This window comes from Chiroxiphia lanceolata, chromosome 12 (assembly GCF_009829145.1).
Source record: "Chiroxiphia lanceolata isolate bChiLan1 chromosome 12, bChiLan1.pri, whole genome shotgun sequence".
Taxonomy (NCBI): domain Eukaryota; kingdom Metazoa; phylum Chordata; class Aves; order Passeriformes; family Pipridae; genus Chiroxiphia; species Chiroxiphia lanceolata.
In genome coordinates this window covers 14,276,390-14,303,820 of record NC_045648.1, presented here as the reverse complement: position 1 = coordinate 14,303,820, position 27,431 = coordinate 14,276,390, and the positions used below count along the sequence as shown (strand labels likewise).

General features: G+C 38.4%; 2 long non-coding RNA genes across 3 annotated transcripts in view; one reads left to right on the top strand and one right to left on the bottom strand.

The window, feature by feature from the left end:
* LOC116792690 overlaps window positions 1–27,431 on the bottom strand; it is a 123,165-nt gene that overhangs the window by 80,639 nt on the left and 15,095 nt on the right. The gene's annotated exons all lie outside the window — the stretch shown is intronic.
* On the top strand, window positions 2,947–7,244 carry LOC116792692. Its single transcript, XR_004359233.1, has 3 exons — window positions 2,947–3,011; window positions 5,707–5,842; window positions 6,971–7,244. It is a non-coding gene; the product is annotated as an uncharacterized LOC116792692 (long non-coding RNA).

Sequence of the window (27,431 nt, the reverse complement as noted above, 5' to 3'; positions counted from 1 at the left end):
GATGTGCCTTTTTCAGAACATAAACAGCTGGAGATTTTAAGCTCTCTGTTCTGTATTGAATGTGGTGGGGAGATGAGGGAGAGAGAGGGAAACCACATTTAATTTACTGTTAAGTTTTTAAAGAATTAAAACAGTTTTAATTGTGTTGTGTAAAATGTGATATCCATTGTGCCATGTGCATTTACGACTGAGCAAAGGTCACAGTGTCAAATAACACCACATTACCACATTCCTCAATATTCCAAGTATGGCTGACATACTGGGCAATACTTGCCAGTATATATTGAAGCAATTTATACCAGGGATATGTTTGATCAAAAGCAAAGTAGCTTCAGTTCTGAGGACTCCTTATAGCAACTTTTGAAATGATAACTTTTTCTCACAAGTTATTCCTTTATATCAAATTGAAATGTAATTAAGATTTAAACTTCTCTCAGGAAAACCCAGATACTAAAGTAGTAAAATCAATAATAATCAAATTCTTTCCTTACTGCAACATATATCAGGTTTCAATTTAGGAAAGTGAATGCTTTCATGTAGATGCCATTTGATGCATCTATGATTTTCACAGAAGAAAAGATCATGGTATTACTAAGAATCTCAGTGCTAATAAACCATACAGAGAAATGCTGATAGGTGTCAAAGACAGAGCAAGGTTTCAGTTCTGTGAGAAATGTCTCTACTCCCAGCCACTCTCACCTTACCCTCCCCTGGGGCCTTTTCCTGGTAGTGTCCCCAGGATATTTGCCTGTTCAGCTTTCCTTCCCTCATGTTCTTTTTAGGGACATGAATTGCAGATTATCACTCTCTCTTCCTGCCAACAGCAGCACCTTATCCCACCCTGAGCCTTTGGTAAGAAGAGGGATGCACAGTACCAGCAGAAGTGGGGAAAAGGGGACAGAGTCTACTTCCCTCTTCTACCATCTTCCCATTTCCAGCACAAATCAGAATCAGCACTGAATAACTGACTTTTCCTTGGTTCTGCTTCTATTGGGAATTACCACATTATCCTATTGGTCATTGTCAGCCATTCTTTCTGCACTAAGAGCCAAAAGACAATGTTAATAATTTGCTGCTCAGAGAAATTACTTACAGGAAGGTAGCAGTGGCATGGAGCACAAAGATGCCTGAGTGTCAAACTGTCTCTACAATGTCAAGCTGAAATGTTGCATTTCTATATTTATATTTACATTGCCATTGTCTGTGTTTTTGACTGGTATAATAAAGTTTGTGCTTTTTATGAGTGAGAAGGACATGTCTCAATGTCTCTCCCAAATTAATAAATGTTTTTATTTGCTTTGAAAATAAAAACATTGGTGTACTCCATTCAATAGTTTATTTTAAAGGTAAGCCCCAATTCCAGAGAGCACCTTAACCTTATAAAAAACACAGCTTACATGCATGTTAAGGTGCTTCTATTAAACAACAGGCTCCTTTCTTGAATGGGGGCTAAAATTTGTTAGGCATAACTGAATTGTATTCTAATGCATTTATCCAAAGGACTAGTTCATTACTGTTATGTACAGAAAATGCTTTAGAGCTTTTATATGAAGAATTTTGAAATACTTAGTAGAACCAGAAACAGTGCATCCTAGAAATTTCTGTAGAGAACATGTTTGCTGTAGTACAAGTGATAAAACTATTACCAACAGCCAAGTTTCCTTCCAGCTTTTCATTTCTGAGTAATTTCTGCAATGAAGACAGAAGTGTAATAGACATGAAGGAATGTGGCAATCCATTTGTTTTATTTCTATGAAATTATTGCTGATTGCAGGTTTGGAGGATGTGTGGGTGAAGTTTGCTGATTTATTTCAGTTTGGTCAGGAATGCTTTTTTAAAACACCTTTAACCTTTTTCTTCCAAACAGTTAATTTGGGTCACTACTTTTGTACTGAAGCTTTGATTGTTAAAGGAAATACTTCTGCATAGTTTTGCTCTGCTGTAAGAGAGGCAATATATTGTGGGCCATATGCCAACAGATTCTAACCACAAACTTAGGGAAAGGAGACAGATTAGATTGTGGTGGTCTTATAATCAGGATTTCTCTATACTCTTTTCTTGCTAAGAGCAAGTATTCACCACTAAAGTGGTTCTATGTCATACAGATGGCATAGCCATAGTAACAGGGCAAACTAAAGCCCCTCAGCTGCATTCCTCTAGGCTCTGATAAGCATTTTATAATAATTTCATCACAGAAGAACTTCTTTAGAGTGTCCAACCAAATAATATACTTTAAGATCTTCAGTGAGTTCTGAACTATTTTTCAGCATGCAAGAATCTAATTCAGTTAGAGGGAGGTATCAAACAAACGTGGTTTAGGAGGAGGAGGAAAAGCCTAACATTTACAAACACTGTTCCTTTTAAAAGCTGGTGGCCAAGGAAAAAAGAGAAACAAGAACTATCTGGTCATAGCATCTATGAGCCTGTCATTGCATTTTTAACCAACCTAAGACATAGATCAAATAGATCCTTCACCAGCTCACTAGAGAGACTACTCAGCCATTTAACAAATCTCCAGGATACTTTCCTGATACTACTGGTTCAAGTCTTCCCCTTCTTAAAGTCTTCCCTTTCTGTGCTTTTATGCTGTGGGTTCTTTTATTCCCTCCTTTACTCCTGAGCAGCTGCTGGTTGAAGAGCAGGATCTGTTGATGGGGTGACTCACCCATCAGCATCTGGTCCAGATCCAAGAGTGTGTGAATGCCCTGGTCAAGAAAATGGATTAACACAGTGGGTGTTCCAGGGAGCTGTGAAGGAAGGGTGAGCTGTGCACCCCATAGGTGGGGACTCAAGGGCTTTCAAAATATGTAGCAGAGCAGCCAGATGCACAGTTTTTGTGATACAACAGCTGGGGAGGAACATTCCTCTCCTATTTTGACACTATGACACAAACATACCGCAAAACTTGACTGCTTCCATATTCCATCTTTACCTGAAACACAAACATGGAAGTGAGAACACAGTCTGATGTCAAACTGCTGCAACCAAGTGCAAAGCAAATCATTTTTTAGGTAATGCAATAGACAACAGGTAGAGCATGAACCCACAAAACCACTGATGCACCTTTAGATAGAGGCAGTGTTAGTATCCACTGACTTTCATTTTATATCCTAGAGACTGAAATTTCTAATAAGGATACTGCTTGTTTCAGTGGATTTTTAAAACATGTTTCAGGTTTAAAGACATCTGATTTTGTAATTTTTAATTGCTTAGAGGATCTTAAAAGAATGAACAGAAGCAGCAGCACACTAAAGGCTTTAACACTGAAATAACTTTCTGTAGAAGTGAACCCTGGATTCCTATCCATGTTTCCCAACACTGTGGCAGTGCAGTGCTGGGTCTATGCTAAAAATCTCTCAATTAAGTCTGATTTGCAAAGCAGGAACCCACGCAGAGTATTTGTTTTCTCAGATCTCATAATCTCTTCCATGATTTTTCTATGTAGAAAACTTGTTAATAAGGAATCAGTGTCAGGAAGTTGCAAAAGGAACCTCTTTCTCCTGAGGCAGAATAAATAAATGATGAGCACCTACACAAGACAATAACTTCAACTATTGCTTAACATGCCCCTAACAAATGCGTGCAGGACTGACTGAGGAGGCAGTTTGCTGTGGGGGGAGGCAGGGAGGGAAAGGCAGAGTTGACAAGACAAATAACTTAAATCAGCTTCCCACCTTAAAAAAACCCATCAGGTCACAATTTAAGTTTCTATGTGAAAAGTAGCCCTGTAATACTGACACGTGAAAAAGGATGGTTGGGGGGTTTTGTCCTGCAAATAAAGCCATTTTCTACACAACTCATAATCACAAGGTTTACCTCAGGAGCAGAAGCAAAAAGCTTCTTGCCCCACTTAAGGGAACCTCAAGTATGAACTTCTAATAGTCACTTCTCTTTTTCTAATTACTCTCATTCACACTCCCTCAGTTGATATAAATGGACATAGATGTAACTCTAAGTATGAATAAGCAGTCTCAAACTAATGAACACAGTAGTAAACTAAGAGCATAGTCTCCTCAGGAGATAGTACCATCACTAATGCATTGAGGTTGGCTTTAAGTATGTGGAGCTCAACTGAACACACTGGATCCCACATAAAAAGGAAACCCCAGAGATCATCTTCCTATAGGATCAGATAAACTGCTTGATATTTGACTATTTCTGTCCTGTCCTTGCTTACCTATCCTGAAAGTCACTTCTCTCCAGGAGAGGAAGCATGATGGAGAGACATCTCCCCAAGGATTAAAGTGGTATTGCTGGTTGGCTTTTAAAAAGGTAGAGGATAAAACTGAACATCTACAGATTAGCAAGTTTTTCTTCCATGCTGAGCAAGGGATTTGACTCTGTAAGAGAAAACAGAATGGTGTGGACAGATAAAAATGATAGAAGGGAGTACAAGCTGACTCTTGTAAATAGAAATCAAACCAAGAACTTTACACAAAGTACTAGAAAAGATTTCTCAGGACTCTCAGCTGTCATGTAAAAAGATAAAAGATCCTTTCCTTTAAAAGTGAGCAAGCAAAAAGTAGATACTAAAGGGTCATTTTGCACCACAAGTTGCAGCAGAAGTTGGTCCCAAACAGCTGGGACCAGTACTATTCAACCTACTCCTAAAGGATGCAGAGAAGGGCAAGAAGGCACAGAATTCAGCATGAACAAAATGAAAAAATAACTAAGAAGAGCTGTAAAAAACTGTTTGTGACATGACAATAACAGGAGAAATTTGGTGTGCATGAGTGCAAGGCAGTGCAGAAAAATTAAAACCAACCTTAATTATACCTGTTAATCAGTAGAATCTATAATAGCTATTGCCTCTCAGTAAAAAGGTCTCTCAATCACTGTTTTTCAAAATTTGTTCATATCAACTCAAGTTCAATAAGAATTAAAGAAAATGGATTGGTAATAGTCACCAGGAACAAAAGTGAGAATAAAAAAAGGATCAGTCATAAATCAGAAAGTATTACATGTGCAGCCTAAATGGACAATTTTGAGAACAATTAGTTATTAATTATTTAGTTAGGTTAAGGTTAAAATGTGCATTAATTAATTCTTATGAGATAACAGATTATGACAGAGAAAGAAACAATTGGTCTGTAATGATGGAAATCATCCATACTGGCCAAACAACAGCTTTGACTGCTCTATCAGTTCGGCCTTTTAGGCACAGCACAAACATGTTGCAAACACAGTCCCTGCAAATTATTCGGTACCACTTTTACCCCAAATGAGAGCTACTGCATAAATGTGTGGGTTTATGAAGCCATTCAGATCAAGAAGCATTAAAAAAAAAAAAAAAAAAGAAAAATTGGTAAGACTGGTGGATTCATTTCATTGTGTTCCAAAAGAGGATAATTCCAGTGACCATTTCAAGAACAATTTCTCTAACCATTCTTGTCTGCTTGCTTTGCTAACTGTGGTAGAGAGATTGGAAAGAGTCAGTGGGGATGTGCTTTTCTGCAGCCATCGGTATTTTGTATCTCTTACCCCTCAGACAAAGATATATTTTCAGCTTCCTACTCCTTTCATCCCTTCAAAAGATAATTTTTTCCTTGACAAAGTTTTGCTGTGGACAAATGGTGCCTTCCAGACCTCCTCAGAACATCAGTCTCAGTGACTGTATTTTCCTATCAGTGTTTAGCATATTGATTGACTTGTTTTTAGATAAAAGCTGCGAAGGAGAAGATGCTTCTTTCTTCTGTTCCTCAGCAGGGATCTCAGCAGTTTCTCATCACCTCCAGACTCCATGCTGAACAGAGGTGTGTGGCCAAGTTGTCTGCAAACACCAACAGCTGTGTTTGGTGTAGCCAGCAGCCCAAGCACATGTCATCTCAGCACTGCCCTCCAGGTATGCTATTTACTTTTGGTGGGATAAACATCAGAAAAAAAGAAGCTTATGGGAGAATCTTTACACAACACAGCAGGAAATATCACCCTATTAGTTCATTGCTCTTCAGCTATCCTGTAAAGTTGATACTAATAATATTCCACTTAGACTATTTTCAAAAAAAACATACAAAACCTACAAAGAGAAATGAGGTTCAACTTGCCATTCTCCAGGATATGTGTAGGTTTTTGAGAGTCCTTTTTAAAGAAATGCATAAATTTTACTCCTACTCTATTCTAAAGGGTCTTCAGAAAGGAATGGGAAATCCAGGATTCAGAATGATTCAAAATACCAGTCATGAATAACAGTTTCTAATTTCATTTTTCATTTTGGTGATAGACATGGTCCTGCTTTCCAGTCTTTACCACAGTTACAGTTGCAGTAACTATTCTTTCAGCATTTTTCAAGCATTTTTAACATAAAACCTGAAAAAAATTATTTTTCTCTATGGAAAGAGTCTCTACCCTGCTATTGACATGAATCTTTGAAACAGTTTTGTACAGTCATTTACTAGCTATATACTGTTTGAGGTCAAGGAGCACACAGGTATTGACACAGCCTCTGCTGGATTTCAAGATCACTTTGGATTCTTTTCCATGCAGTCCAACCACGACATGTCTGTCCTGCAACAGCAATGAGTGACTGCACTGTGGTAACCTGCCAAGAGCAGCTCACATCAAACCACTCTGGCACTACAGCAACAAAACTGTGAGAGGACAGATGTGAGGTGGGGGCCCAGGGTGTTACACAAGCTTCCAAAGACTCAGCTGAAATTTTCATGGGGCTTCAGCTTGTGCTGTTGGCTATGGAAGATTGTACCTTGTTGGGGGAAGGCTGCAATGACAGGGGAGGCTACATCAGAAAACAAATAACAGAAGTTACTTCAGATCACTGCCTTGCTCTCCTACTGGCACTGAAGTTACTATTCCTCACAGATAATAGTAAAGCAGAGTGTTTCCAAACCCAGCTCTCCAGTCCTTCCCTGGCACACTGAGATATAGCATTCTAATTGCATTACAAGAAATAAAGCAACAAAGCCAACCTTGGTTGCCTCCCCCTATTCAAAACTTGTTGTTTGTTTCATAACAGGATGCAAAACCAGAAGCATAAAGTGTTCTCTTCAAAGCCAGGATGCAGCTGAGCATCACTTTCTGTGAAATTCATGTACCACGGGAACAAGGCCGTGATGTGATGCAGATTGATATCCTCTAACACTCTCATTTCTTCTCATGAAATAAGTTATTTTTTTTTATGTCACTGGAATAATGAAGAATAGTTGCAATTGCAGTGTTGACAACTTCTCTTGGGTGTCATGCTGCTTTTAAGTTAACATCTTCAGAAGAAATGCTGGCATAGTCATGTCCTCAGCAAGCACATGAAAGAATATCACCAGAGACCCAGAAGTTCACTGGCTAAACACATGCTTCAGAAGCTGACCATTTGCTGGCAAGCATATGTAACATTTGTTTAAATTCCCATGCTATTGAGATGATTAACAAATAGCTTATTCACTCTGCTTTTTTCCCATGTCCTGATAGCTCAGGTAATAAATAATCCTTCACAAAGGTTAAAAAAATACCCTCCAAACTCTTACAGAAATCTGTTGAGTCGTAATAATTGGAGACTCCTGATTTGAGAGGCATCATATCAAAACAGGGCAATTACAGTTACTTAAAAGCTATATGCCCAAGAACAGCCATTTTGGAAACGAGTTTGCGTTTTTCTTAAGCTTTTTACATCTGGGGTTGTAATGAAAACTCAAAAAAATTGACTTTACACTGACAGTCCACAATGTGGTCAAGCGACATATGAACAAAACCACAAAATTTCATCCAGTATCATCACATCACACATGCTAAAAAGTTAAAAGCAAATGTACCAGGTCTTTTTCTGGTATCCTCATATCCATTTGATCCAAGTTAACCGCTGAAACATCCTCATATTTTCTCTTCCTTATTTCATATTAACACAAAATTAAGTATTTTTGGAGTGCAGAGATGCAGTCTACTAGATATTCTTCCTCATTTCCCCATCAAAATGCTATCTCCTTGATGCAGTAGAAGTTATCTATTACTATAGCACTTTTTAACAAAAAAAAAGAAGCCCACATAAACTGCAGCTGGCATATGGAATCCAACCTGCTACAGGCAAAACAGCAGTGTTTACCTACCCTCTATTTGAATTTTGCTTGTATAGCTGCACCTACATGAATTCTATCCATATATACTGTTTTTTATGAAACTTTTGTTTTTCTTCTGAATTCTCTCTACTCAGATCATTCTATCTACAAAAGTACCTCATGCTATTAATCATAAGGCTTTATCAGGATTTTTGTGCTACGACCAGGTTGCCTTTGGATCTACCAGTGTTCTGCTAAACCACAATAACCTTTAATCAAAAATATCATGAGAGGACAAAGGCCTGCAAATAGAATCATTGTTTTCCTTTGCAATTTACGTGGCTTGTAAGTGGAATGTATGGATTAACTTCAGGCATTTCAAACACATCGAGAAGGAACATCAATAAAAATCCTCCAGTGGGAGGAGTTTATGTTCTGATCAAAAATTTTCAATCTTTGGGTCAAGTTTTCAATCATGATCACTAAAACAAACCAGGTTCTTACGAAGTGTGCATTATACATTTTCTAAAAATCAGGACCCTGCAAGATACTTTGAAGTAGTCACTCAAGATCTGAAACACAGAAAGCCATAATAATTTCTAGAATGCCTGATTGTGAGTTATCCCACCTGATGTGAAATGGTAAGAAAACATAGAATAACTTGATACTCATTCTTGTCACTCAGAGTTTCAAAAAGTTTTAAAGGACAGTTAAAGAATGCATTGAAAAATCCATAAAAAAAATACTTCAAATGGATTTTGAAATTTTCAAAACTATTCTAATGTAAAAGGAAATAGTTCATTTCTTTTTAATAATTCATTTACAATTCATATTAAAAATTATTCTGACATTTAGGTTTTATACTCCTATTTCTCTCTTTCCTTTCTCCTCTGACTTAGGAAAAAAAAATAGAAGAGAAAAGCGGGGAGGACAAAATGTAGGAAATGCTTCTTCCTGTTGGTATTATTCTAATGAAGAGAAAATAACTACATGGAATTCACAAAAAGAGAAAGAGAGAGAGATGTGTATGCACATACCTGTCCTAACAGTTACACTTGATTTGTTCAGTCGTCTGAGGATGGAAAATCTCCAGTCAAAACACTTGTACCTCTTTAAACCTTTGAGATTTATATTGGCTATGCAAATAATTATCCCACGTGATGAATTTATCTATTTGCCTGTTGAGTGAACCATAACCTTGTGCCTAACTAGCTACAAATTGAAGTTCTGCCTGGGTTTATTTTATTTCATTAGTGTATGGGTATAGTATTTTGTGAAGGCAACAGTTTAGGGTTTGGCCAGTGTCATCTCCAGCTGCCTGGATTTTCCCAGTCTCTGGGAGGACAAACTCATTTTCATATGGTCTGGGAGGGTCAGCTTTCAGAACAGACTAATCCTAAACCCAAACTTCCCAATCCTTTCTGCTACTTTATAAAATTTACCTTCCAAAACATGAAACTACATAGTACCCACATGCAATTTTAATATTGCTTGAGAAATTTGTATTCCCAAAGTAATTTATATTGATATCTCACTTCCTGTTATGATTAGAAAGTAAATAAAGGCATTGTGGCTCTATACAACTCACAGTCATGAACACTGCTATATAACTGCCAAGAGAAATGATATGCTGAATAATACTTAGACATTACAATCCCTTCATAAAAACACTCCTCATAACACTCCAAGCATTTGAATTGTCCCAGCAGCACTGCATGAGGATTTTGGTCTGGGAGCAACTCAGCAATATATTTTCTCATATGCTACAAGCAAACAGTTTCCTTAGGCTTATTTTTCCCATCAGTAATTTGGGCCTAATCTCTTAAAATCTTCCTCAGATATACAAAACAGAAGAGATTTTGTCCAGAGAGGCACTTGTTAACAAGGAATACTCGTGAGTAAAAGATCGCACACCTTTTATTAAAGTCATCCAGTTGAACACTTGATACCACAAGTACCATGTATTTGAATTTCCTCTATACTTCATGTTTGAAAAAAAAAATCTGAAGGACATCTCTTTCACAATGCTAACAGATTCTATCATTAGACCGGTCTGGTCGTTGAGAAGAAACTACAGAACCCAGCTCCTGCCTTGTTGTCTAAGCCATTTGTTTTGTTAACTACCTGTCAATGTTGCAAAGTGATGATCTGGCTGAGGTACATAGATTCACAGCTTTCTTGAATAAACACTGTAGTTCCCCACCCTGAACTTCTAAAGACAGAGTTCAAAAGAAAAAGCCAAGTTCATTTTCATATGCTGAAACAGGCACAAACTAACAACCCTTAGTTAAACAGAAAGGGGTTTATCTCTGACTTGTCAGTTTACTTGTCAGTATATTTGAGCAACTAAATAAATTAACTGTGCCTGTCCATAATGCTAAATCTGAAACTCCACATGAAAACAGATGTTACACCTTTAAATGGGATGTGATGTGAAACACATTTCACCATCCCTATTAATATTTTCCAAAATGATGTTCAAAAAGTTGTATCTACATACCAAAGCAGCTAAGTTATTACAATCGAGAACACAATTGATAAACTCAGTGTTTTGCTGAGCTGTTAATAAATTTTATCATTGTATGCAGTACTGTAGCACATTTACTAGATCAATCAGCAAAGATTTCCCCTCCCTACTAGGTGTTGCAAAAGCAACAGCATAACATCCTTGCATCTTCAAACTTGAGCCTATAGGTAGCAAATATTGCATCAAGCCTTCCAGCACCTCAACCATTGGGAAATAGATAATTTGTAAATGCTCTGCTTTGTAAGAAGTTACAGTTTCTCTGATATGGTTGCCCAAGAATTAACATAAATTATTCCCAAAGATTTTTGAGATGTAGTATCTACTGGAATACTCCAGCTGACACTGGAGAAGATCTTACAATCCTGTCAAAGTAGATACTATTTAAGCTGTGGCAGTAATGTTGCTGTTCACTGTGGTGAGCAAGGCAGCACTCCTGGAATGAAGTGATACTCCTTATGAGATGGAATGATAGAGCTGGGAAGGACAGACAAGATTTCAAGCATGAAGGTCAATCTATTGATGTGATATCTGGCTGCCTCACTGACATTTTTCAGCAGAGTGCCAGTGGAATTAAACATCTCTCTCAGCTACAAAAAAGATGGCTCAAGAAATTTGCTATTTTACCAAAAAGGATTGTCTAAAGCAAATATTTGAAGTACGAAAGTTTTAACTTCTCTGTAGAAAGTGTGTGTAATTTAGGTTCCTTATCTGTCAGATGTGCTGCAGTTCTGGTATTTCACCATGCTTTCCATTTCATTAATCCCTCTTTGTCTCACTTCTCCATTAATTTTTTTCCCCACATATCTTCACTGACCTGTGTATTCTAAAGAGGCTGTTTTTCCATCTTCTTAGCGTGAACAGCATTCCTCACAGAGCTCTTTAAGAAGCAGAACTGTAGGCAATAACATAGCTCATTTTCAGAGGCAATGCAACTGTAGATATGCAGTTTTAGGGTTGAGAATGCTGGTTCTTTACTCAAATGGCCTTGGAAGACATTTTGTATCTGGTCTCACAGACACAATGAACAGGATGAGAGTTCAAGGGTGCAAGAAGTCAACCTGAGTGCTATTACTCCAGTGCCAAGAGATACAGAAGTCAGCAGTCTAGTCCTGGCTGCAGCTGAGTCAAGTGAAGAGCTGGTGCCAGCTGCTTCACAGCATATCCAAGATCACTGCACCACTGCTTGTTTCCCAATCCAGTTCAATGAAAATGGCTAGGTTAGATTAAACTCTTTAGCAATATCTGCATAACTGTTTTCTCAGACAGCCTATAGAGCACAAAATTATTGTGGCAGATCTCTAGAGAGTGGGAAAAGAAACAGAAGAGAGCCCCTGAGCAGTAACCTGCTCACCCTGCAAAGCTGCAATCCAAAGAGAATGTGTGACTTTATTGTATCTTCACATTATGGTTCCCTAGACAGAACTGAGCATTGTTTTCTTTATCCATAGAAACAATGGCATGCATAACTCCACATGAAAAAGTTATTTGCAGAAGTTACTTGACAGTATTGTACTTATCTGATGGAGCTGGGGGTAGGAATTAAATTGTGGCAACAACAGAAAATCACAGTGGGTGCATGCAATGTACATAACGAAGGAAGGGGATATGACAAACAAACTAAGGGAAGGTCAAGTTGGAATAGGTACCAAAGGACACCAGAGGGATTGTAATGGACATTCTCCAGAGAGAACTGAGCTGGCATGAGTTTGACAACAGCTGATAATTCCTTAAGAGAAGAACCTCATATATGTCTGCAAAACTGGTAGGTCCTCAGGAAAGATGCACTTCTTGCTATCAGAAGGTTCACCACCAGAAATATTTGGTCAATGCCACAGACATCTGATTTCCTGGACTAGAGGGAAGATGCTGAGAGAGAAGGAAGAATACTTGTAGAAAACACAGTCTCTTGTTTAAAGAAATGTGGGAATAAGGAAACTGCAAAGCCTAAACACATAAATAAAGCTGAGGAAGAATTCAGGGAGCAGTTTTAATTTCTTTTCAGTGCAACAGTTCAATAACCACTGAAGATCCTGTATCATTAGTACTGTTAAGTAATGTCATCCATCCACATGCCAAGGGATGACAGCATCCATCTAGAAAATGGCAGTGCTGTCATTCTGCCAAAATATTTGTTTCTACAGTTATAATTAGATGTTTGAAGAGACCCTAGATTAAGTCCCTCAGTATAGTCAACCCTGTGAAGTAAAGCTTGAAAGCCCAAAAGACCAACTGCTGGGCAGTGCAGGACAGGTCTGCTGGAGAGGGGTCATACAGCACAAGAGCCTTTATTGGATCATCCTGGCCAGCACTACCTGTAGCAGCCCAGAACAAAGGATGCTCTGGAGGAAAGCTCCTCTGCCCAGTCTGCCTCCAGCTGACTAAAGAATCCATGATGACTGCTTTGAGCCCTTTTTTGCTGTTAGTTATTTCCTTCAAAAAGTAACAAATCCTTTTTTCTCCCCTTTTAAATTAAGAACAAAATAAAATAGCATAAGTAAGTTAGAAATAAATTCTGACTTATTCTGTGACTGTAACCATACAAACCCTCTGCAGGATATTGAGTTACACAATAGCCTCGATCCACAAAAAATAACTTACAGGCATTACATCATCCCATCAGACCAAAAGGCAACAGCATTGTTACCTAACAACTTCAGACAGCTGATTAACCACTTTTTGTAGGGTGTCGATTACACCACGCCCAGCTTGTTCATAACTACGTTGTTGACAGCACAACACAGAAGGATAAAAGCACAAGGCCCCCCACATACACACCCCATGTACCCACACCAGTGCTACTGCCAGAATGTGTTTAATTTGTCATGAACCCAGCTACAAGTACTTAGAAACCTTCAGCAAATAAATAAAATAAACAAGCACAGCAACGTGATGGCACATCTGAGCTCCTTACAAGACAGCAGAGTGAAATTTTAAATTTCTTCATGTTGTGCCACTTCTTCAGGGAAACACAGGTTTTTAGGAGCAATGGAGACCTGTAAGAGGGGAGCCATTCACCCTTGATGGCACCATTTTGAGATTCAAACTTGCACTCTGAAAAAGAGTCTGTTCTTTAAAAAAAAAGAAAAAAAAAACCACAACTTGTTTTATTCAATTTCCCCTCACGTTCTTCCTGCTCATTTTTATGATACATTTCAGCATTATGTACATTACTGGTGCTGAGGAAAGTAAAGTGATCTTTTCAGCTTGACACAGAACGGATAATGCATACTTTCCTTATAACCTCTCTTTTCCATGTGCCTGCTGGAAATTGTTTCTCATTGTTCGTAAATCCAAGGCGTGTTTACACTGGAATACAGGAAAAGCTAAAGCAGAATGCTAGAGTGTAAGCCATAGTGGCTTTTTTTGGCTTTTGCTGTGAAGTGATAAATGATTCTTGGTCCCCCATGGGTTAGAGGGCACCAAACTTCAAATAACTACAACATCCGATAACAAAGTTTTTCTCCATCATTTGCAATCAAAACACCAAGAACACAGCCCTCTGGACCTCTCATCCTTCATGTTCAATTGTAAATCCTGATTAAATAGCTTGCAGGTGTCAGGATTAGAGTATATTCATTGGGAGCCTAAACACAGCACCAGCTGGGTTCCTCATTTGCCAGTTGTAGTTGCTTCTTTGTTTTGAAACTGTTGACAGTACAACTAAAAATATTCCTTTGGGTAGAGACGGCGTTAAATAACAAGCAGGATGAGTAAGAGAACAGCTGTAGATATTTTTCTGTGTTTAACATACCTGCCTTGTTGATTTATAGTAAGCCCTCCATATAATGTACATTCTGTGTAATCCAAAACATTTAACCTTTTGAGCTGGGACTGTGATAAAGCTATCAAACACAGGAAAGGGTCCTGACAAGCCCTGTATTACCAGCCTTTTTCTCAAAGGAAAAGTGAAATATAGTTTCACCTCCTTTTTAGTATACAACAACAAACAGTATTATGCCTTATCAGTTGCTACCAACTAAACTGTATGCCAGACATCACACAAACACCAGGGTGGAGATGGGAGAAGAAAACATGTAACTCAGGCAAGTTCTCCAAATCTTGCTCTAGTGAGTGTCCAGTTGGTTTGAGCATGGCTTCCTTGAACAGAACCAGAGTGAGTACTTAGAGAACAGAGAGTCCATTTTCACAATTACTCTTTTACACAAAAGCAAGCAGCATCTGCCAGCATGCAAGACCATCAGTTCAAATATATCCCTTCTATTATAATTTTATAGTGCAAGGGTACTCCACTGCCAGTACTGTTGTCTTAAGATCTATCATCATGGTTGCAACTCATTTCTATCATTAAAGAATTTGCCTTGTTTTTCCTATGTTGTCCAAAGCCATGTTCGCTTTGGAATTAAGTTCTGGCTACTTAAAAATCCCTAAAGTTATTAAATAGTTACTCATTTTGACTTCCTGTCCCAAACTCTTGAGTAAAACATAGTAATGTTTTAATCCCAAAGGCCACTTCATTTCAGTGGGCAGGGAACCAAGTCATACGGAATAGATGTAAAGAGAGACACATATGTGCACAAAAGACATTATTACTCTCCCTATAAAAGAGCAGGGGGAAAAATCTGAAAAATTTAATAGTCTTCTTATTACGTGGCACTGAAGCAAAAAAAAGAATTCGAGGGTTTCAGATAATCAGTCCAAGATAAGCTTAAACAAAATATTGACTACTTTACACATCTGCATTTATGAGGGGGGAGGATCATGAGTAGACATGGGCCAAATGGTCCCAAAGCAATTTGCACAGTAGTGAGGCACTCACCTCACTCATGACTAATTGAACTCACTTTTCCCAACATCAGGTCTCGGGAGAAATTCAAAGCACACTGGATCATCTAATCCTGAGATTTTAACAAGTTAGCTTGCAACGCCGCTAGAGTTTTAAAGGCAAGTTCTTCCCAGTAAATAATGTAATGAGAAAACATCAGTACTTAAGAGGATGCCACAGGGTTAATGCCAGGTTTTAAAAGACTTCAAAATGGATTTTACCCAGTTCACATGTCAGGAGGCACAGCACGGAATCAATTTACAGCAGGAGCCAAAGATCACAAATTTTAGGGGAGCCTGGGGACTGATTCCCCCAATCGGTGCCGTGGGGTGCACAGATGAAAGAGCAAACTTGTTTTTTTTCTTTAATGGTGACAGTGTATTCTGAAATTACGCCCAGCAGGCAGGAGAAACCTGCATAGATTTCAAAAGATACTGCAGGTTTGTATGCTGAAGCACACATTTAAGGTCCCAGTTAATGTGCTAGCCTTTCACCTCTGGAGGCCTGGGCTCAGATTTATCTGAGGTAAAATGAAGGAGAATTTAGGACTTCTATCTTCTTAACCCTTATCGGCCTCTAGTCCCCATCACAGGAGTGCAAGCCAGTTACCAAACTTTGGATCAAATTCTACTTACTTTTATTATTCTGAAGGCAACGTCAAGTAATTCATGTAAACTCTAATAACACCGATTTAAACTGGAGTGAAAAGCCAAATTCTGTTCTTGTTTATATCCATGGAAACCTACACCTGTACCAGTATTCAGGGAATCCATGCAGAGAGATTAGGTATAAGATATGACAGAATAAGACACCTACTCAGGCTGGAAAGCAGACTTTTTCAGGTCCAGAATACTTGCTCAGAGCTGTGTTCTCCATTTTTGGCTTTTACTAATGCTGCTCTGTATTCTCTTCATTAAAAAAAACACCTCTTTACACTTTACAGCTTTAAAGTCTTCATTGTCTCCACATTGTCAGAAAGAGCTGTAAATTATTATTTTTTTAAAATATCAGAATAGTTTTGCTTAAGTTTATCGGGGGGGGGGGGGAATTTCCTCTGCAACCATTACTTTTTAAGTCCCTCTGAAATTTAAGTTTAAACAATGTATGTAGCTTTAAGCCTCAATTTACCTCGAAAATATTCTTTCTGCCTTGATAGCAGAAATATTTTTAGGAAAACATGAAAATCAGGAATGTTCCTCTTTCCTATGAAAGACCTTCAGATATATTCTGTTGATAATGAGCTTATGAAGCCCTCAGCAGGTTGAAAGATCATTCTTAGAATAATTTTTTATAACCACCAACCCCAAAAACTTTCTGTGAGTATTCACTGGAGTCTCCCTTCCCCCTGCTCACTCTTTCCAAGTTCATTCAGCAATCATGGGTAGAGAGAAGCCCAGTACACACAGCTGTTTCAATATTGCAGGCTACCAAGTCTGACATGAGCATTCAAGTTTGAAGTTTGGCAGTTGTTTGTGTTGAACAACATTTTGTCTGTGCTTCAAGTGACAAACTGGTTTCAAGAACAGGTTTAACACGACAACATCAACAGCAATTAAAAGGGCCACTTCTGTATAGTAAGTGTCACACACACATTATGAGAGCTCGCAGAAAAGTAAGTCAAAACAGAATAATTAGACATCAGAAAGAAGTCAGTTATGCCCAGTTACTTATGTTAAAAGATGTGTTATACAATCCCATCCAAGGAAAAAATATAACTGTGCAAAATACGACATATTACAGTCTGACACAGTAGACAAGCCTCTAATACAAAGAAATGTGTAGAAACAAATATACTAAAGGACTGAACACAAATGACAGACTAAAGCTTTGTAGTGGTAGAGGCAGTCATATAGATTTATTTTGCTGAAATTCTTTCTCTCTCTGGCTCATTTTCATCATTTGAGATCTTCTGTTTTCTCAACAGGACAGGTGAGTGAAGTGAGGAGAACACAAACTTCCAGAGCTACAGCTTACAAGGTGACAATCTGAGCCACAGTGCATGGCAAACAGTGTGGTCAGAACACACAGAAAAAAAGAAGCTTTTTCTTTACAGGTTGCCTATAGGTATAAACAACAAATACCTTGAATGTGATCTGCAATGGTAAGATTCATTGTTCATTTATTCCCACAAAGCTGAAGTGATGGAGGTGAGATGCTACTTTGTAACCAGAGTCCATCTTGGGCCCTGTGCTCTTCAACATCTTCATCAAGGACTCAGATGCAGGACTAGAAGGGACACTGAGTAAGTTCGTAGATGGCACAAAACTGGGAGCTGTTGACTCCCTCGAAGGCAGGGAGGCCCTGCAGAGAGGCCTGAACAAATTAGAGGGCTGGGCAGTCACCAACTACATGAAGTTCAACAAGGTTTAGGTTGGATATTAGAAAAAGGTTCTTCATCCAGAGGGTGGTTGGGCACTGAACAGGCTCCCCAGGGCAGTGGGCACAGCACCAAGGCTGAGAGAGCTCAAGAAGGATTTTCATGATACTCTCAGGTACATCTCACTTGGGGATGGTCCTGTGCAGGGCTAAGGGTTGGACTCTATGATCCTTATGGGCCCCTTCTAACTCAGCATATTCTGTGATTTTGTGAAACAACCTGAAGCTTTTCTTCTATATAGTTCCATGCCTATATATGAAGAAATATATTTCCCTGAATGGTAATGTCTTAACTTTGTTCTAACCCAATAACTGAGGATAGAAATGATGTGAAAATTATGAGTAAATCCCAAAGGTGTTTTAACTTTGTTTTCTTATTGACATAGATTAAGTATATTGCTTATACTTTGCTTGCAAGACAAGTAATCTGATCTGTTCTAATTGAACTGCATGTATGGAATATATGCAAGTTGTGTGGGTAATTGTGTAAAGAGAGATAAATAAAAAAATCTTGCGTATCTTATATAAGCAGTTAGTTAAACAAATTATTTACTAATTTGAAGTTTAGAGCTTCTAATCAAAATACTGACAATGCCATTAAAGTAATTTCAGGCAGATTAAATGTGATGGACATCTGTGTCCGGAGTTGTCTGGATTTTGTTTGTTAAAAACAACTTGGAGTAAATCTTGATCTATCCAGAGAGATTATAACAATGGTGTTCCAAGACAAATTATGGAACAGCCTTCAACTCATTTTAGAGGGGACTTGATTGGTTTCTAGCAGAGAGATTATCCTGAAGCAAGGCCACCAAAGCAAGGCATTCATTTCACTTAAAGGACTTGAATGGGGTTTTTGAAACTCCTCATCAACCTGTTGCTCCTGTTCCACTGCTCATTTTGAAATGAAGATACATTGATTTCTTTCAGGGATGATACTCAACACCACCTGTAACAGTATGTCAGCTCTGCCACGTGGAGATGTTAAATTAACAGAGCAACTTGCACCTTGCATTCCTTGCCCCACAATTTGCACCTCACTTTGGTACCTAAAACACAATAGAGTTGTTTGTTGAAATTTAATTTTGCTAGCAGGAAATGGCATCAATTAAAAGATGCATCATAACGTGGCCTGTATAGATACTGCCTGTAACTGTAAGAAATCACTGATTTCTTATGCCAGCTAAAGCAAGGAAACTGGAAAACTGGGAGTTAGTAATTGATGGCAACTAACATTCAACAGAGATCAAAATGACTATTCAACAGGAATCTAAAAAAAGCTGCCAGAAATGCCAGTTTACATGACTTAGAAAGTATTTGGCATGGCACTAACTGTAGTTTAATACCGACAAAACCACCACTTTGCATTTAAAAAAGGTGATTTTTTCAGCATACATTTTCACAGAGCACGTGAATTCCATAAACTTTTATTCATTAAGTAAATAAATTTGAGTTTGAGACATACAGACAAATTAATACAACTATCTTGGTGACCTATGTCAGTTTAGGGTTTTGTCTTGAACGGGCAAATTGTGCCCAACCAATACAGGTAATTATTTTGTGAACCAGTTACTGCCATATGTTCTACAAATTCTACTTCAGTTCTCCTAAATGTTTCCTAAAGGATGATTGGACTACTACAAATTCTTCCTAGTTATAAAAGACAACTCTCCTACATAATTTCAAATATTTAAATCAGCAAGAGCTAATTATGAAGTGATGCTTCACAGAACTTTATGCCTGGTTTAAGACTAACTATTTTCATCAAATATGATGGCTAATTTTACTGTAAGTAATAAAAAAACTCTTTCATGTAGTATAATTTAAAATGACTACATTTTTCAGCAAATGAAACGACATGTTGTCAATGAAATTTAAGCAACCTCAGGAGAACCATAGAGGTTTGACTAAATAATGATCAGATGAAAAATTAGTTGGTTAAATCTTACCAAGGATGTCCACACATTAGAGTTAAGTCTATACTGAAATGCTACATAAACATATACTTCTTTAGGGTTTGGTGTTTTTCTTTTTTTTTTTTTTTTTTGCAAAGTGAGTGTTTTTCATTTAGAGATTATATCATGAACAGATGTAGGATAATGTTAATAGTCCCTTCTGGAAACATTAATCACAAGGTTTTACTTATTATTTGGTGTCAGCATTTAAAAGTTAAAGCATTTCCAGAGCTGTCACCGTTGAAATATTCCTTTTGCTTAAAGCTAAATTACGAAACAATAATTTATTTTACAGTCCCAGCATCTTTTTAAAGGCATATATAAGAAGGAAAATGGCAGGCAATGACTTGTTCTCATGGCAACCATGTAGACTGACAGTAGTAAGCCTGTTTCTACTTTAGGAAAAGGACTGAAAACCCAACTCTACCAACTTTTTAAATGTTTGAGCACTTTTAAGTGTCCACAAAAGAGATTTTGGTTGTCAGCATGACACTAACACAATGTTTTCAAAAGTGGACTTTCCATTCACAGCTCACTGAGCAAATATTAAACAGAATCAAAATAAAAGCTGGCTAAGGCCTTGTTACCAAAGAGACCTTAACCTCTCTTCCACACATATTCTCACATGTAGAATATTGCACAGGTGAAGGAAACTGCTGCTACCTCAAAGTACTTGTTAATGTATATGCAGAGATATCCCACTATCTGTATTCAAAACACTTAAGAAAGTAACCAAAGCAAGTCCATATCCTTCTATCCCCAGGAAAAGATCTTGTTGATTACTTCAATGTCCTGGAACTCAGGATCTGTGCAGTGTTCTTCCAAACCAAGATTTGCCATGAACCACCCTGGACAGGTTCGGCAGAGAGCTTATGTGCAGTTTTGTACCTGGGCTATTGAAAAAAAAAGTAAAAATGCAAGTCTGTCCTTAAAGCACCAGTAAAATGTAGTCAAACACAGCAGCACAGCCTCAACATCCCCACAGTCATTCTCCATTCACATTTGACCAAGGTGGAAGTTAAGTGCTTCACATGAGATTTACCTGGGGCTTTAAAACAAGCAGATAAGAGGAAGACTATTCTCTCCTTTAAGCAGTATTTTATTTGTCAGCATTTAGAAGCCAAGAACTTTTTCTACAACATCCTTCATCACCTCTTCCCTTTTGGAACAGATGAACATCAAATAAACTCCTTCTGGAGGTGCTCGTCTCCCTCCATTGGCTCTAGAACTGAACCAGCTTCAACTAAGCATCAAGTTTTTAGAGTGTTCTAGGGATGGGAAATGAATCCTGAAGACCATTCAGCTCTTCTCACATCTTTACTTCTGAAATCTCAGCCTAACTCCACTAACTGGTCTCTCAGATCTTTTTAGGCACCTCTGGAGACCAACAGCAATGGGCTAAAGTAAAGATGGAAGTGCTTTTGCTTCTATGTTTAAAGAGACCACATCTTGCAGTCTGTACTGAAAAGTGGCTAAAACCTGCTCCCTGGCAAACTGATTCTCTATTTAGTTTCCACAGTATAATTTTCAAAAATGCCCATGTGAAAATGCAAGCACGTGCACCAAGGATTATTTTGACACATGGTATCCATCATTTGGATTTACTAATTTTGCAAAATAAACTGTTTTGTCAGTTTTCCTGTGCGTGTGAATTTTTGAGTAAAGGCAATGTGTATTGCTACAAGACACATTCATGTGCTGACCTTTCACAAAACCAAAACTGTTAGTAAAGCTAGGGTGGTGGGAAGCACTCCATTTTCATTTTGGCCACAAGACTAAAACCCACAGATCTGAGAAGTCGAATGTGGCCTCATTCTGCTACCTCACATGAGTGACCTGACTGAGGACTCAGTGTTAACCAAAGTTACTTGCAAGACAAAATGTTTATATAAATAGATCCTTTCAGAAAATTTATCTGCATATGACATCCACAAACCAGGCCTCTGCAAGTAACAGTAACTATTGCTTATTTCCAGATCTAATTCCAGAGGCTCTATGTTCCTTTAGTTTGTCACATGTATTTCCACAGCACACACTGACAGAGCCAACTTTTGTGTATTCCCTGCTATTCCTATAATCACAGTTTAGCCCCTACTTTTACACAATATGCCTTTTTACTTCCCATCCTCAGGGTATTCACATATATTCAGTTTACTGAGAGACCAAATTCTTCCTTACTTGACAAAAATTATTTTTTTAATGCTTTGTGTTTCCAGTTAAATACTAAACTGGATTTGGCCGTATTTAGAAACCAAAATTCCAACTTTTACATTTAACCACCCAGAAGTTATGGGACTCTGTGAAACTTGGCCATGGAAAGAAGAGTTACCAAGTCACCTAAAGCTGCAGCATTCTTCACTACCAGGACACAGAACAATCTACCTACAATTCCTGACTTCAGTCTCCCTTCTGGAAAGGGTTTATGCCACTGCACACTTCAAGAGAATTTACATGGGATCAGTTTGGAAGCATTCTGATTTGACCAAATCATGGCTCTCATTTTTACACAAAAGCTTTTCCAGCACTCCTGCATGCAGTCTCATAAACTGACCTGGTCTTGAAAGAGCTCACACTAACAAAGGGGTTTAAGCTCCACAATCTAACTTTTAAAAACACTGAGTTAAAACTAACTTATCTTCACTTGAGGCTGGTCTCCTCAGGGGAGGAAGCTTACACAATCACATGCTCCATCCTTGTCATTAAACTTTGAACCCATTCACTCATTTCACCTGAATGCAATGAAGGCAGAACAGCTGTAACTCTGTGGCAAGCCAGCCTTGTTCCTTCTCCTTCCACTTCCACTAAAGGCAGGATGGAGCTTGAAAGAAGCAATAGAAGTCACTACCTACAGAGCACCAGAGCAAATCTGTTTTGTGAGGTCTCTGCTCCTCAGATCAATCTAAACTTCCCATTTCTAGCTCAGATATGGCCCAGGTCCTGTCTTCATATTCCTCAAGGCAGTGAAATCTAGTTTTACCTGCAACGCTGAAAAGCCTTAAACTGGCAGTGGGTCATCCTGGTACATCTCCATTAATTACATTGTCAGAGTAAAAAATTTGTGCTTTTCCACTTTCTTTCAGATGAGGTGTTCAAGAACAGCCAAAACTCTTCGAAGGTCTGAAAACACCTCTTGTTTGTATCAGCTTCTGGGCACCCAACCCCAAACAACATTGGAACTGTCAAGAATCATCACCAATTTCAGTCCATGTTTAGAAAGTACTGCTGAAAACACAGTTACAGACAAATATTCACACTGAGCAGCCTTTAACTGAGAATCTTACACAGTCCTTGTGGCATGGTCTGGAGTTGCACCATCCTCTCTTGGGAACTACTGTGGCTACATAACCTGAGCTGTGCAGGGCCAGTACTACTGGATATTTTCACTAATCCCATACCTTCTTGCGGCTTCCAACTCCAATTATCTCAGAAGATGTAAAGGAATACTTCTCCTCCCTGACTCCCTTCCTGCCCCTGCCCTGTATAAAAATCCACATATTCAAAAAAATACAGATATAAAAAAATTAGGCACTTTTCATCCCCTTGAAGCACTGCTCCTGCCTTAAACAATACCAAGTCAAAGTACTTCTGTAAGAGGGAATAATCTGTTTATCTTCTTACCAGTATCTGCATAGAAAAACACCGAAACAATCCTTAAACTGTATAATCAGCCTTTGTAGCAGAAGAAAGTGAATTCTGGAAGGGCACAGAGCTTCCCACCCACACAGCCCCAGAGTGTGCCCGTCAAGGACCTCTGACTTTGTCCCTATTGTATTACATGAGGCAGGAATGGGGGTTGATGTTTTCAGTCTGCAGTTTCTGGCAGAATCCCCAAAGTAATTTTCAATTAAAAGGTTAAATGCTGGTACTTGTCAAATGTGAAGACATACAGTGCTGTAACAATATGAAATAGCTTCCTTACAATTAAATTAATTTCATCAGGTATTTAAGTAGGGGTTGCAAATATTATGCTTTTGGGTAACTTGAAGAAATACCTAAATGAAGTGCAATCCTTTTCTGTCACTACTGTGTCTCAAGTAGAATACAAGCCTGGCCTTCAAATCCTTTTAACTGAGTGATTCAAATACATGTAGGTCCAACAAACATTTGTATGTTTTTTGTTTCCATTAATAGACTGTTTTTGTTAAATTAGCCCTGTTGTTAAGAAAATTACATTTTTATTTTCACTGCTAGTCTGATTTTTCCCTCCAAATATTTCAATTGGCTATAAATGCCAGTGAGTGATGCTTCCAGATAATCACAAAAAGAATCAGGGACTTGGACTAAAAAGAAGCAGTACTAAATAAATTACACCCTTCCCACGTTAACCTTTCTCTAATCAAACTGTTAAATAATATCATTATTTCTCTGTTATAGATCCGTAGAAATAGGCTTGGGAAATAGAACACACCTGAAACAAGGAAAACACAATAAATGGCAGGTAACTGCTGGGAATTGAAGGCTCACCCTTACCCCCAGCAAACTCAAGACAAGACTTCCATAAGCTTCAAGACTTTTAAGACTTAGCCTCTAATTCTTAAATCTAACTTGATTGAAGGGTGAGAATTATGAAAAATATTAAAGTATATTTAGGCAGAATTTTGAAGCAGTCTGGGCCTGTAGCTGTGGCTCTGGCCTGGATTCAGAGGATGAACTAAGAAGACTCCCATAAGTTTCCTTAGTTGTAATACTCTTACAAACACTTAACTTCTACTTGTTCCCATTTCCTCAGGTGTAGAGGGACAACAAGGATGCTTACCCTGATTTGAAATGTTAGGCATCTTTCAATGAAAACAATTCACAGTTACTTTTAATTTAATTAATTTTAAAATCTGTTCAGTAAAATAATATTCTCAAATGCTATTTCTGTTACATTAGGAGGTCAGTGCAAAGATCCTGTGCCTGGATCATCGTTAAAGTGTTGCAGGATTTAAAAAAAAAAAAAAGTATGTGATTAAAGCTTTAACTCAGCAATCTTACAAATTGACCTTTACAAATCTTACAACTAAAGTAAGTAATGGGATTATTCTTTTATGCATGTACACAACTAATTATGCATAAACACAACTTATGTGTTTAAATGCAGAAGTTCAGCTTGGCTGCACGAAACATACTGCACACAAACCCAAAGCAAGAATAAATCTTAATTTTCCTGTGCAGATGTACGTGACAACCCCCCCCCAGCCTTGTAACTTGTCCTTCATTCATCAGCTGGTGTGTTTATTTTTGCTATATGTGATGTGACTAGCAGAACTTAGGCAATGAAAACTTCTTAATCAAGTGAAGATCTTTTGAAGAAAAAAGAGGACCTGCTCCACTCCTCAGAATGCAAGGTCAAGAGTTATATACACACATTTAGAGCTCAGTTTCGTTTAGGTAAGTTTACAGCTAAGAAAAGGAAACATTTCTTCATAGAACTTGTGAAACTCACTGCCACACAGGGTTACTGATATAAATAATGTTTTGGCAGCAACAGAAAGAGAACTAGTTAAGTCTACTACCATTAATAACCTGTGTCCTTATACAGATTATAGCTCTGTACCAGATCACACAGCCCACATGAGTAAATCAGAGAGAACTTAACTGCAGCTGCTGCACAGCACTGCTCTTACCCCCAGACAAAGCAGTGCAGAGGTGTTTGCAGGCACTTGCCCACCACCAGAGCATCACACTTCTCAACCAGTGCATATATGAGCAGCCCTACACTTCAGTACCTAGAACACAGAATCAGAAAGCAGTCTCTGTCTGTTGTCCCTCCAGCCTCACATTGCAAGACAGGGGTGCAGTAAAGACTAACAATAGCTCGGAGTGAAACACATACGTTGCTGTGGAGTAAGAGAAGTGGAAAAGTAGCAGGGATTTTTTTGAAGATTTAACTCAGCTCACTTCAATTTTAGTGACTTAGCAAAGACCTTACACTTATTGCAGAACAAAAAAGCAAGACTGAAAAGAGTCCTACCTACATTTCCCTAAGGATATGGCCTTCTCAAAACCTCTGAGCTCTTTCTTTGTACTCCTGGGAAATGGCCTGGGGAACAGTGGGATATGTGGTCTTGACTTCAAAGTGCTACTGATATTTATTAGTGTTGGAAATGAGAAATGAGTTATTCCTACACTCTCAGGAATGAATAGGAAAATATGGAGAAAAGAAAAATTATATTTTTGTTTCTGATTTGTTATATATTTTATTATTTCACTCTTTCTCTACAGAGGCAGAATATGCTTGTTTCTTTTTTACTTTCCAGGCTTGGTTGGAGATACACAGTCAGGTTACCTTGAAGACAAACAAGTCATGGGAGAAGGAAGGAATGAAGCATACATCAGCAGGGGAAATGATACCTGAAACTTAAAGGAGACGGGGCAAAGAAGCTGCCTGCATCAGTTCATCAGTGCAAGGCACAGCTGTAGAACAAACACTGCACTGTCTTTAAAATGATGAAAGGTAAAAATTCAAAACTATAGGTAACATTTTTCCTTCTGCCTCTGTTACATCCTATGTGTGCCCAAGATTGCTTTTGCCTTTTCTTAAGCAAAAACAAAAATCAGAGCTAGGTTTGCTTCTCCCTTCCAGTGGAACAGGTTGCTTTGTCCATGCCCCCCACTACACAGCCACAGTGTCTCTGCTTCCTTCTAGCCTCAAACTTCCTTCCAGGATAACAACCCAGTGCCAGCCATGGGCACATTCTTCAGCACTCACCCAGCGAGGGCAGTCTGTGCATTGCTGCAGTTTGGTAACCAGAGGTGGATTACATCACTCCAACTGAACATTATCTGCATTATCAGACTACAGGACATTACCCAAAAGCTGGGTCATACCTGCAGTGACAAACATCTCTCATATGTCTTTATCTCATGTCATAACTGCTTGTGTGGGTGCTCTTAAACACCACTAGCTGCCTGAGTTAACTTGGCCTGCTCTTCTCTACCTGGAACTGTAGCATGAAGGTCCTCTCAGGGCAGAGGCTGCAGAGTGACAAAGGCAGTTGCACAAACCACTCGACAGGCTGCGGGGTCCCTTTCATGGGTACCTCAGTTTTGTACCCAAGGGCATGTGAAGAACACCAGCAGCTGCCAAACTGAGGATAAAGCTATATTTCCTTATGCTGTTTTGTAAAACTATTCCGAAATAAGAGAGAACACCACCTGTGTCAGGAGAAAAAGCTGGGGAAAGAAGAAAGCAAACATGAGAAAATGAGGAAAAGTGGAGAAATATGAACTGTTTTAGTCTGTAAGCATTGGAAATTTGGGGTTGATGAGAAAGAACAGGAGAGAATGGGAGAGAAAGAGAAGCTGAAGCTTAGAAAGGGATGATTAGTTTAGCAACAATATTTGACAAGACCAAAAATGAGATGTGGAAACAAACAAACAAAATAGCCCAAAAAAGAGAAAGACTCGAGTAAGGCTGTCTTTTGAGCTCAGACAGGTAACTCAGGTTAGATTGAAAGTTTTTGGATTAAAATAGTTTTATTGGAGTTAAGAGCACAGTCAGCTTCTTAGCTCAGAAGGAAATTGTCATCCAGGAAATTCATAACCACAGACTTCAGTACCAATCATGAGGAGAAGATGGGATCATTTTCATTTTTTTAAAATTGCACAGTAATTCAGTAGAAGGAAGGGCTGATTTCTCCACATGGGTAAAACCACTGGGGTGATTCAGTCCTAACATCACAGGAGCCATGCTTTGTTCTAAACCATCAATACAGAAGCAACAGGTAATGATGAGGTCACATCCAAAACTGCTATATCCCTCATGGCCTTTTCATGTCATATGATTATGGTACTAGAAAAGTATTTTT